We start from the raw sequence: 12,427 nt of genomic DNA, 5'->3' as shown, positions 1-12,427 counted from the left end.
TTGAGAGAAGTCAGGGCAGGAACTCAAGCAGGAATCTGAAGGCAAAAATCATAGATGAAGCTGCTTGTTAGGCTTTCTCATGCAGCCCAGGACCACCTGCCTGAGAATGATGCTGCACACAGATCAGTCTGATAAGATTGTTCCTCAATTAAGACTGCATTTTCAGGTGATTCTAGGCTGCGCCAAGTTGACCCATGTCAACCCACCTACTGAGTGTTTAGTAACTTGCTCATATAGCAGATTTCCTTGCTAAGTAATGAATTGAAGTGATTGTCCATAGTATTGAAAAGATATGTGAGTTCAATTATTGAAAAATATTATTGGATTTCTAAGACACATGTGAAAAGATATGTATATATCCACTATGTGATATAGATAATGAATCCCATCTTTCATATGGTCTGAAGAACATAGTTCATAATCTGCAGGGCGTTTCTACCCCCTCCCATGGTACCAAAAGCCCCTGGATGTTCAAGTCTCTCTGTTCTTCAGATTCCACATCTGTGGCTCAAACAGGCTTGGATGGAATATTTTCCTTGTTTTGTCCTAGTGATTTCAGGTTAGAGTAAGATTCCCATAAAATGTCTACCTAATATCTGTGAAATTTGAAGATGTAAAAGCTGTGGCTATGGAAAGCCTCAGCTATAATACAAGCTACATCAAAGGACCTGAGGTCATTTGGCACACCTTCAAGGAATTTATTTAGAAAGTCATTACAAGAGGTAAATATAAAAATCTGAATGCATGATTAAAATTAGATTTTTATAGTTTCATATCACCAGGAACCATTCTATTATTGGCAATCTTTGATTAATTTCTTAATACCTGGGTATAACTTAGGCTTACCCCAGAGGGTGGGCTTCATTTCTTAATTTAAAAAAAAAGTAATCAGTTTTCTTCCCAAACTAAAATTTACCAAATAATAACAAATTAAATTAGAAGTTGAAACTACTGACCCTACCAGGTAGTTATGGACATTATTGTGAAGCTCAGACTAAGCCAATGAGGGATGGTGTGTCAGTGTGAATTCTTCCCAATGCTCTATCAGATTCTCAGTGAACACTAGCTACACCATGTGCCATACCCAAACACAAGAGGCACATTACCTCAGTGTAGGAGACAACAACCAGGAAAACATTAAGTCTCCTTTTGGTTCCACTGTGTTCTGGAATGCATATTTTCATGGAGTTCTAGCACCAGGATATATATACATTTCAAACAAGCCTGGTATGTCACTATGTAAGCATGTCTGTGACTGACTTCAAGATTTATCCCCCCGTAAAGAGCAAAGCAAAATGTTATTTCTAGAAGTTAGGTTGGACATATCATTTTTTTCACTGTACAAGTCTTTAAACCTAGCTATAAATTTAAAGTTTCTGGGATAGCCTGTCAAAAATGAATTTTATAATATATATAATTTTTTAATCTTGTAAGCAACAAAAAAATACAGTCCTGGAAAAGGATGAAAATCTTGGCATCTAGCTTGTGCCACCAGTCTAGATACAAAAACTTAGATATTTCACTCCTCTGATGACCCAGAGGCAGCTGACCCTCCTGAGCATATCATGGGAACCAGCCTCTTGATCAGATCATTATGGGATTCTAATGCTATCCACGGTGTCATGGAAACCTTCCTATTGCACCTGGCATCAGGAGCTTTTGTGGCCGATACTCTCTCCGGCAGAGCCTGTGTATGTTTACAAGAAAAAAATGGGTTCTTTTTACACACTTAGTGGCTAGAACCTTAGCACAGAATCACCTGGTACTATATCTCCTGTTATAAATCAGCTTGGGGTGGACAGCTTACTGCCAGCTGTTCCTCTACAGATGTCTGACAGTGAAGACCTTTCAAACTCTTCAGAATTTACTTCCATATTTATGGAGGTTTTTTTTTTTTTTGGATGGTAGCAAGCTTCTTTATAACTTGCTTATCCACAGGTGAGTCTAATTCCTGTCCCTAGAACTTAGAATTTGCTTATGACACATAGATGAATAGAAATTGGCTCGGAAAGATGGACTTAGTTTCTCTTGGTATTCTCATGATTCTGGTTCTGGTAGAACCCAGCCAGCCTCTCTGACTACTTTGAAAATGAAAGCGAGAGGCTCCCTGGGGTGACTGAGGTGACTTCTCAACTGTTTGTGAAGTCCCAGACATCTCATCAAGTCATCAGACACACAAACAAAGCTGTTGCCAGCCCTCCCATCTTTAGGAACCATTCAGCTGATCTCCACTGAAGACCTTTGTCAGTGAGATGAAGACCGGAGGAACCGACCGGAGAAGCCCTATGGGACTCAAACCGTTGAAGTGAGATAACTGCTGCTCTTGAGTCATGGTGTTTGGAGATAGTTCATGCTCCAGCCAAAGTAACTGAAAAGCTTCAGAACAGACCGCCCATCAGTGTCCCTTTCGTAGACGTTGCATCTCAGAAAATAACCAAAGAAAAGCATCATTCCACAGCTCAAGTTTTCACTGATAGAGGAGGAAGTCACCTCTTTCCAGTCATTTTTTTTTTCTGCCTGATATTTACAAAAGCTGACATCATGCTGGGATGTTGCTTATTGATTGTCAACTTGACAGGGTCTAGAATCACCTATGCTGTGAACTTCTGGGTGTGTCTGTGAGGGAGTTCTAGATTAGCTTAATGGAGGGGAGAAGAACTGCCCTTCATGTGGGCAACCTGCTCCAGAGACTGGAGGTCCGGGACTCAGTGCAAAGAGAAAGAGAGCTGAGCAGTAGGGTTCATGTCTCTCTGCTTCCTGACTATGGATGCAGTGACCAGCTATGCCTCTTGCCGCTGTTCCTTTCCCAGTATGAAGGTCTGCGCCCCAAAACTGTGAGCCAAGTTAACCCTTCCTTACATGCCTTTTGCAGGCTATCCTGGTCACAGCAAGAGAAAAGAAACTACCATGCACACTGTTGCTCAGACACGGTTTTGCTCAACGTGAAACTGCTAACCTGTGGACATTATGCCTGGAACCCCAGTGGTGAGGTTGCTGCACTGTAATGTCCAGAAGTTTTATTTGATAAAATAATTTCTGTCAACGGTTCATTCGGCGCTTTCCCTGAATGTGTTTATCACTAATGTTGTAGCTGGCTTTAACTATTTATTCGCTGGAAGGTAGCATCTACCCGATCTTACCTTGCAATTTAGTCTTTAGACACATCTGTAATTTTAATTCTTATAGGATTCCTTGTAATTTAGTCTCTGGACCTAATCTTTGGTACAGATGGCAGCTGCTTTATACCAAAAAGTATTATTGAAAAGTTTATCTGCTGTCAGGGAGACAGAGGGTTTTGTTTTGTTTTGTTTTGTTTTTCTAGTACAGAAGAAAAGCAACAAGAGAGGAAGAAAGCTGGCACTTCATGAGACCGTCTGACAGAACTTACATGCATCTTCGGCTGCTCTCATTTTGTGAAATTCATCACTGCACATCTTTACTGGGGAGCTGCTTAGGTGAAATTGTCGTGTTGCATTTTCACTCATGCTTGGAAATTCAGTCAGTGTTTACACTAGAGTTGGGTCACCATACACATCAAGCTTTAATTACTCACTTAAGCCTTTTCTAAACTGCAGATAAAAATATCACCATTGTTATAACTATCTTTGATTAAATGTATTGTGAGGCTGTGTGTGTAGATACTATTCTTGGGTCTTCATGTGTGTTGCCTCATCTGTCCTGCATGACAACTCTGTCATTGGTACTGTTACTATCCATTGTTTTCACCTGCAACAGAGAAGGATTAAGTAGCATGTCAGAGCATGTATTGATGCTAAATAATAGAAAATATTCAGGTTGGTATTCAAAACTGAGTTATCTATGTGACTGTGCCTAAGTGGCAAGAAACTTGCTATGAATGTGGAGACTCGTGCCATGGCTTTTATAGCAATCTTTTCGCCTCTGTTGATCTTTATACGAAGATGTGGCCTCTCTGCAGTCTCCTTCTTTCTCTTTACCCTGGAGAGTTGGTTCCTAGGCATAGCTTTCCTGATTTCTGATAACTCAGTGTTGGTATTTGACTGAGCTATATGAAGCTTCCGGATCCAACATAGTTTAGTCTGAACTCTACAGTGACATTGTTAATCAGGTTGCTTCTGCTGATACCATGTGTCCAATCAAAGCCAGGATCCAAACAGCCTAAGAATAATTCTCACATGTTTATAATTACCTCAAGCCAATGTTACTTCCAGACATGCAGGTGGGAAAGAATTCGATCAAGGGACTGTGTATCCTCAGAGTTGACACGCTTTCATTGTTTCCTGTAAAACAGCTGACAACAATCTTTGTTTATTATGAAGGATACATGGAAAGGTGAAATGGAAGGTGATTAACTGTGTAGCTGATGGATGTCCATGCACTATTCCACTAGAGATCGGTGACCCCTGTTCTCAGGAGTGTGTACAACAGACCAGAGCACACAGCTTTTTAATATTCAAGAGAAGCATCATAGAGAATCAGCTTAGTGTTTAGAAGAATAAACTGACATAGACATAGTGAATATTTCCATAGACTATTGGATGTTGACATTAATGTTAGACTTAGGACAATTGGGTGAGGAGGGAAAAGTCTGATTAAGCTATTTATATGGCGGGGCCATGAGAGGTAACACACCTGTTACCAGGTAACTTAATACTTTATTGACCTGATTAAAAATACCACACAATTTGATACCAAAATGAGTGTCATCAGGTACTGAAAGATCTCTCTCCACAACGACGTCTAGACATTGTATACACAACAGTGAAGGCCACCCCTCCAGGCATGTGCCAAGCCTGGGTTTGGGGCCAGAGAGATGGCTGAGTGGTTAAGAGAAGTGGCTGCTCTTCAGGAGACCTGGGTTTGATTCTCAGCACTCCCAGGACAGCTATAACTCCAGTTCCAGGGAATCTGGAACCTTTTTCTGTCCTCCATGGGCACCAGGCATGCACATGGTTCCCAAATACACACGCAGTCAAAGCTCCCACACACATAAAGTAAAAATAAGTTAATTTTTAATGCCCAGGATTTGGTCCCCAGCACTCTAAAATCAAAACAAAATAAACAGGAAAAAGTCCTTTTCTATCTTGAAGAAAGAGTAAATTTTGCTTTTTAAAGGTGAGGAGAGGAGGAAAAGGACATGTTTGGCAGCCCAGACTTGTAATCGAAGCGCTCTGAATGCTGGGGTGAGAGGATCACCAGTCTGAGGCAACATGAATTTCTGGTATCCTTAAGAGCAGACTTAGCTGCATCAGGAGAACTTCTCCAAAAAAAAAAAAGGCTAAAGAATTTTAAAATCCATACATTAAAATTTCTCTAGTTCTTCTAGTTAACAATAATATATGTAAATATATAAATATGAATCTTTCTCTGTGTATATGCATGTAGAATTCAAGAATGTAGGTGTATTAAAATTTTGTTTTACTATTACAATTATTAAAATATTCAACATATATTTATTGCAAAATTGTACAACAGATGTTACAAGTAAAGAATGCTATATATGCTACCTTATTTAAAACTGTTATTATTAAATATTCATTTTCATTTTCCTTATTAAAATTTTCTAATCCAGATATAGCTTGAGGAAAACCACTTAATCTTTATTTTTTCAATTGTATTTAAAATTGGATTAATATTATTTACTTCCTAAGACACCAGGCATACTAGTTAATTAAGGTTGATACGGATTTTGACAACAAAATCTTTGGAATTTCCAAACCTAATGTCATCTTTTTGTTCCCTACAATGTCTGTCATCCTTCTTCCTTTTTGGTCCCACGTCTTTCAGCAGGGGACCCTTTTATTAGAAACAATCTAGTGTTGGCCTATATTTATCAGCTATTAAAAAGATCTCTTGGCTTGAGAAGATCCTAATTTTTATACAAACACATCAAGTTGTGCATTAAATGGAAAACTTTTCAGTTGAAAATACCGGGATGTTGATTCTTTTTCATATTGTCTTTCGTGGGATTTTTAAAAGATGTGAATATCAACTCAAGTGATTTTTTTTAGATTTATTTATTTTATGTATATGAACATTTTTCCTGCATGTTATATATGTGCGCCCCATGAGTGCAGTACCCATGGAGGTCAGAAGACGACATGGATCCCTGGATTCAAGTTATGAATGGTCATAAGCTGTCATGTGGATGCTAGGAACTGAACCCAAACCTCCCAAGAACAGCAAGCTCTCTTAATGGCTCAGTCATCGCTCCAGTCCCAGGATTTCTTATTTTTGGTGGCTTGTGATGCTTGTGACAGTGCCAACGTTAAGTAAGCAAATGCCAAGGACAGCTACCTGCACTTTCCCTTTCCTGAGAGGAGTCGCTTTTGTTTAGGAGTAGTCCCATGCCACTGAATATGCTTAAAGAATACTCAGTACAATATTCTTACTGTCATGGGGCTACTTCATAATAACTAAGCAACAATCTTATGTGTGCAATATCAAAAGTTCTAAAAACACAAGTTGAATTGTGTTCTTACTGAGCTTCTTTGAAAAATAATAGTAGGGGCTAAAGGGAAGGCTCAGTGGTTAAGGGAATGTACTGTTCTTCCTGAAGACTGAAGCTTGATTTCCAGCATCCACATCAGGAGGCTCACAGCTGCCTGTAACTCCAGCTCCAGTGGAATCTGGTGGTTTCTGGTTTCCACGGGCACTGTACTCACGTATACACACACACACACACACACACACACACACACACACACACACACACACACACACACACACACGGTCACATACACACATTCACTTAAAATAATAACATAAATCTGTTTTGGTTTTTGAGACAGGATTTCTCTGTGTAGCTCTGGCTGTCCCGGAACTTCCTCTCACAGATATCAGCCTGCCTCTGCTTCCTGAGTTCTGGGATTAAAGACATACAATACCATGCCCGGCTGCTAAAATAATTTAAAAAGAAAAAAAATTAAAGTTTTTAATAAGGCATATACCAAATCTAGTATTTATCTCTATCCATCTGACTGCTTGACTGTCATGCCAGGAACAAGGAACAGACCTCAGAAGTCCTGAAATGAATGGAACGGGCTTTAAAGTGAACGAAATGGACACATTCACACACATGGTGGCATGTACCCACAGTCTCAGCACTTGAGAAGCACAGCGAGAGGATTGCGAGGCCAAAGACAGCATGGGCTGTGTATTAAGTTCGAAGCCAACATGGGATATGCAATAAAATCCTATCTCCAAAAAAATTCAGATGTTTTTTTTAAATTTCTTTTTTCTTTTTCTTTTTATTTTGCAATACAATTCAGTTCTACATATCAGCCACGGATTCCCTTGTTCTCCCCCCTCCTGCCCCCCTCACCTTCCCCCCAGCCCCCCCCCCCCATTCCCATCTCCTCCAGGGCAAAGCCATCCCCACAGACTGAGATCAACCTGGTAGACTCAGTCCAGGTAGGTCCAGTGCCCTCCTCCCAGGCCGAGCCAAACAATCCTGCATAAGCCCCAGGTTTCAAACAGCCAACTCATGCAATGAGCACAGGACCCAGTCCCACTGCCTGGATGCCTCCCAAACAGATCAGGCCAATCAACTGTCTCACCCACTCAGAGAGCCTGATCCAGTTGCTGACCCCTCAGCCATTGGTTCATAGTTCATGTGTTTCCATTCGTTTGGCTATTTGTCCCTGTGCTTTATCCAACCTTGGTCTCAACAATTCTCGCTCATATAAACCCTCCTCATTCTTGCTAATTGGACTCCCAGAGATCCACCCAGGGCCTAGCTGTGGATCTCTGCATCCAGATCCCTCAGTCATTGGATGAGGTTTCTAGCACGACAATTAGGGTATTTGGCCATCCCATCAGAGATGGCTCAGCCGTTAAAGGCTAGGCTCACAACCAAAAATATAAAATTCAGATTTTTATCATTTAGGAAAGTAACATTTCTCAAAGACTTCCATTCAGTCCCAGGACACATTCGGCCTTGTTCATGGTCCTGAGAGCTGCAAGGAGCAGCAATAGCCGCTGAGGTAGCAGGGGTAACTAGTACATCTTCTCTAGAGGGCGCTGCTTCCCTTTAGACCAATGACTGGAAGGTGAGAATGACAATATGTGAATAAAAACTCATCAGTGATGTCAACAGTCCACTAGTATATTCACACATGAACTCTCTGAAGAAGACATGTAAACATTCAGGTTCTGTTCTTCCGTGTTCAGTGATGAACTAACTTCTAAACACCTTTCTTATTCAACCTCCCTATATGCCTAGCTCCTTCTTTATAATAAGATGTGTTTAAAAGACAAACCATAATGTCTCCATTGAGGAACAATAATTAGCAATCATTCATGTTGAGTCTGTGTTCTTTTTGTTCTGATGTTTTTGTTTGTTTGTTTGTTTGTTTTTAAAACAAGGTCTCATTATGTAGCTCTGGCCATTCTGAAACTCACTTTGTAGACTAGAGTGGCCTCACACTCACAGAAATCTACCTGCTACATTCACATAGCTCTACCTGCTTCTGCCTCGCAAGTGCTGAGATGAAAGTCATGTGCCACCTTGCGTAGTTGTTTTTCTTTATGACTGATAATTTATAGGAACTTAGATTCTCAGTCTAGTTTAATCCCAGCACTTGGAAGGCTGAAGCAGGCGGATCTCTGAGATCCAGGCCAACCTGGTCTACAGAGCAAGTTCTAGGACAGCCAGGGCTACACAGAAAAACCCTGTCTCAAAAAAAATGTGTGTGTGTGTGTGTGTATGTATGTATGTGTATATATAAATGTGTGTATATATCCATACATATGGTAAATACACTATATGACACAGGCTTGGTATTGTGCAAATAACTTTCGAGGTTGACTTTCACAAGAGTTATCTCTTGTACACAGTCATGATAAATGGATATGCCTTTATCAAGCATCCTTCTCCACTATAGAATCTAAACTCTATGGAATAAATTAAGCTATTCCTGTTTTAAAGAGAGACTTTCAGATACTCCATCTTCTTTCTTCCCTTAAGATGATAAGCAAGGATGTGGCCTGGAGGCAGAGTGTGCGCTCAGCTCACATGAGGTCCTCACAACTGAAGGGAACAAGGACAGGAAAACTGCATTAAGATTGCTCACTCCACTGTGGTGGGAGGAGACATAGGAAAGAAAGCAACATGCACTACGAGGTGTCCCTTAAAGGGTTACACAAAACACCAAGGACTCCTCTCTAGGGAAGTTTGAGGATTATGCCTTTTCTGTTCCAGTGTTGAATAACTGTTGCCAAAAACAAAAACAGGTTAAAGAAATCATCATTCGGAAAGAGTGAAAAATTGAAGATGAAACATATTTCATATGTATATATTATCTCCTGGGATGAAATATACATAAATAGTTGGACACATCATTTTAATTAGTACCTGGTGAGCACAGAAGTACTTGACTCAATACTAATGATCTTGGTACTGGCGCTGAACCATAACTAATGTCAAAAATTTGCAAAAATTCAAAGAACATCACCCATAACATCAACGTGTCCTAACACCAAGGTCATTCTCTAATGATGGAATTTTACCCACCTACATAATTTATGTGTAAATGAAGAGTATGGATGCTTGACATGTCTGAAAGTAAAGAAAAGAAAAGAAAAGAAAAGAAAAAAACCCACCAGTTTCAAGTTTCTGCTCCCAGATAGTGTTCTTCTCAATGTAATTCCAAATCATAGCACATCTCCAAAATCTTTAGCGAGAGCGACCCCAGAGAAGCCACTCTCCCTATGAATTACCAATTACTGTCTTTTATACTTCCTCCTGAACTAGATAAAAGCTACCCATCTCGAACTTATCAGAAAATACGTTATAACTCCAGAGCTGAGTCAAAGGAATTTTTCCTTAAACTGTCAACTCCAGGGTAATGGCCTTTTTTCTAAAGGCTAGAAAAATCTACCTTTGTCTCTGTCTAAAGATTTTATCTAAGGAAGCAGTCCACCTGCTGTTCTCATGACTCTGGGTACCGGGGTCAGTTTTCTATTCTCTATCTATGCCTTTCAAACTAGTGTCAGGACACTAAGTGGGGTCATGGGAAGGTGTCACAGAGACACCGTCTAAAACGATGCTGCGGACCTTCAGATATCTTCTGAGGAGAGGTGGCTGTGGGTGCTAGAAATGTATAAAGTGAACGAGCAAGCAAGTGAGCCTCTAAGTCCTGCATTCATTCCAGTGCCTTTTGTAAAATCCTCTTTGCAGCTATCAGCGTGCTAATGGACATTAGTAGCAAGGGCAAGCAGGGTAGAAAGCCCATCTGCTCAATTACCAAGGACAAAAGATGCATGACCTGTTCCACGTGCAGAGATCTCTACCATATGATGAGTACACATGGTTTCACCATCCCCACCCACCCTAGGCATCAACCTCAGGACCTCATGCTTTCTACCACAGAACGGCGCTCACAGTTATCGCTGCTAATTTCCCACGACAGCCCTCATGTTTTCAAAAGGAAGATTTATCCTTTTGATAAGACTGAGAAAACAAGCCCAGAGAGGTGAAATAACTTCTCCAAGGTCGCAAAGCTTCTAAGTGGTAGAGATAGAGTGCAAGCTTTGCTTCCTGTGCGGCTGGGATCTCTGTTTTTATGCCACCTGCCCAAGGAGGGGTGATCCCAGCATGTGGAACTGTGTGTTCTCACTGGGAGGTCAGAGAATAAAGAAATCATTGAACCCCCTGAATTAAAAGGCTCAAACAGGGTCATTACAGTGAAGAACTGAGGGATGGAGGAAGTTCCAACCTGAAATGAATAGCCCTGTGGATTGTGGCTTCTTAATGGGGAGGAGGCACAGAGACAGGCAGAGCAGAGGTGAGATTCAGGGGGTGGGAAATAAAAGATCTGAGCCCCAGAGAAACAGAAACCGTGCAGGAAGAGCGGCCAATTCCAGCCTGCCAGCAAAGAAGGACAGAGCAGCCCAAGAGGGCTCTTGCAGCCCTTGTTTGAGTGCAGCGGATTGCCGGCTGTGGGAAGCGATGGCTAAGTGTTCACCTTCACGTTTATACCCAGCTCTTCCCCGGCCAGCTCTTCCCCAGCACATCATTCTCTGAGCTGAAGAAATAGGAGTGAGGAGTTGTGCAGTGGTGCATGCCTGCTCAGCTTATTAAAACGTGGGAAGAAGGCAATATTTCACCCCCCAGAAATAAAAAAAAAGAAAGAAGAAAAGATAGACAAGTGAAAGCGGCTAATCCATCGGAAGAAATTAGCAGGCAGAGTCTGTGGCTGTTTGAAATGATGAACGAGGCTGAAATGGCTACACAGGCTAACATGCACTTGGATAATTACTCCAAGCTCTCGGGCTAAAATCTGTCTTGGAGGAGCTGGAAGGCTTTGATGACTCAATTTCAATGGGCATGCTTATGAAATACATAGTAAAACCTATTAAAATTGAAATTGTTCTTGGTAGGTATTCTGTGACTGGGCTGGTGACCCTGTCAGGCAGCTTTTTAATAAGGTACACACTATTTTTATTCTCAAAGTGGCATGTACTTTAGCTGCTCACATACTCAGTTTTAACCCTGTAATGACCTGCCTGGGATCTCCCCACATGTGTAGACTGAGCGGTCTTACATTCTCTTTATATAAAATGATGGGTTTCCAGTTGAATGTGGATTTGTTTGGCTTTCACTGTGTGTTTCTTTATTACTCTTGGATGCTTTTCTGCTCCAGAGACAAGGACTTGTTTTGTTTACATTTATTTATATGGGGTGGGGGGCATTTTTCCATAGGGCACATGCAGGTAACAACTCATAGGAGTCGGTTCTTTCCTTCCACCATGTGAGTTCCTGGTATTAAACTCACGTCATCAGGCTTGGTGGCAAGCACATTTACCTGCTAGGCCATCCTGCCAACCCAAGAAGGATTTGTTGACAAGATTTATCATTCCTCTGCCTATGAAAACATCTGTAAACATTTGTATAATATGTATTCTCCAGCCTAAATCAACTTCGTTATCATGGTCAGTGGTTATTGTGTTATGCTGTGGCCATAATTAGACCACTCATGTAGAATATATCCGACCATAATCCAAAACAAACCCCATATTTGCACATGAATTAATATGACATAATTGTTCTAAGGAACCCTCCCAAGCACTACAGCAGCCCAAGGGTTTCTCAGGCTGCAATACCCAAAGTGTGGTCTCCAGACAGCAGCTCAGGCACCCGGAGGCTGTGGGCTGCCTCAGACTCCAGAATTCTCATAGTTATCACAAAATTCCAGGACCATATGCGTACACAGGAAAGCTTGTGGCACACTCTGCTTATGCTTGCCTGTTCCTGATCCATCTGGCTGCTAAGTGCTCAGCAAAGTGTTTCTCAAGCATCACATGCTTGTGGGCCATTGAGATAGCTCAGAGGGTGAAAGCACTTGACAGACAAGCCTGATGGCCCATTTGGTCCCCAGAACCAACTCCTGAAAATTGTCCTCTGGCAAGATATACCATTAGAGCACATGTTCTCTCTCTTCTCTCT

Source organism: Peromyscus californicus, unplaced genomic scaffold, assembly GCF_007827085.1.
Source record: "Peromyscus californicus insignis strain IS unplaced genomic scaffold, ASM782708v3 Scaffold_14__1_contigs__length_90479793_seg_2, whole genome shotgun sequence".
In the NCBI taxonomy this organism is placed as follows: domain Eukaryota; kingdom Metazoa; phylum Chordata; class Mammalia; order Rodentia; family Cricetidae; genus Peromyscus; species Peromyscus californicus.
The sequence above is the reverse complement of the archived record's forward strand: the minus strand, read 5'-3'. Positions refer to the sequence as shown.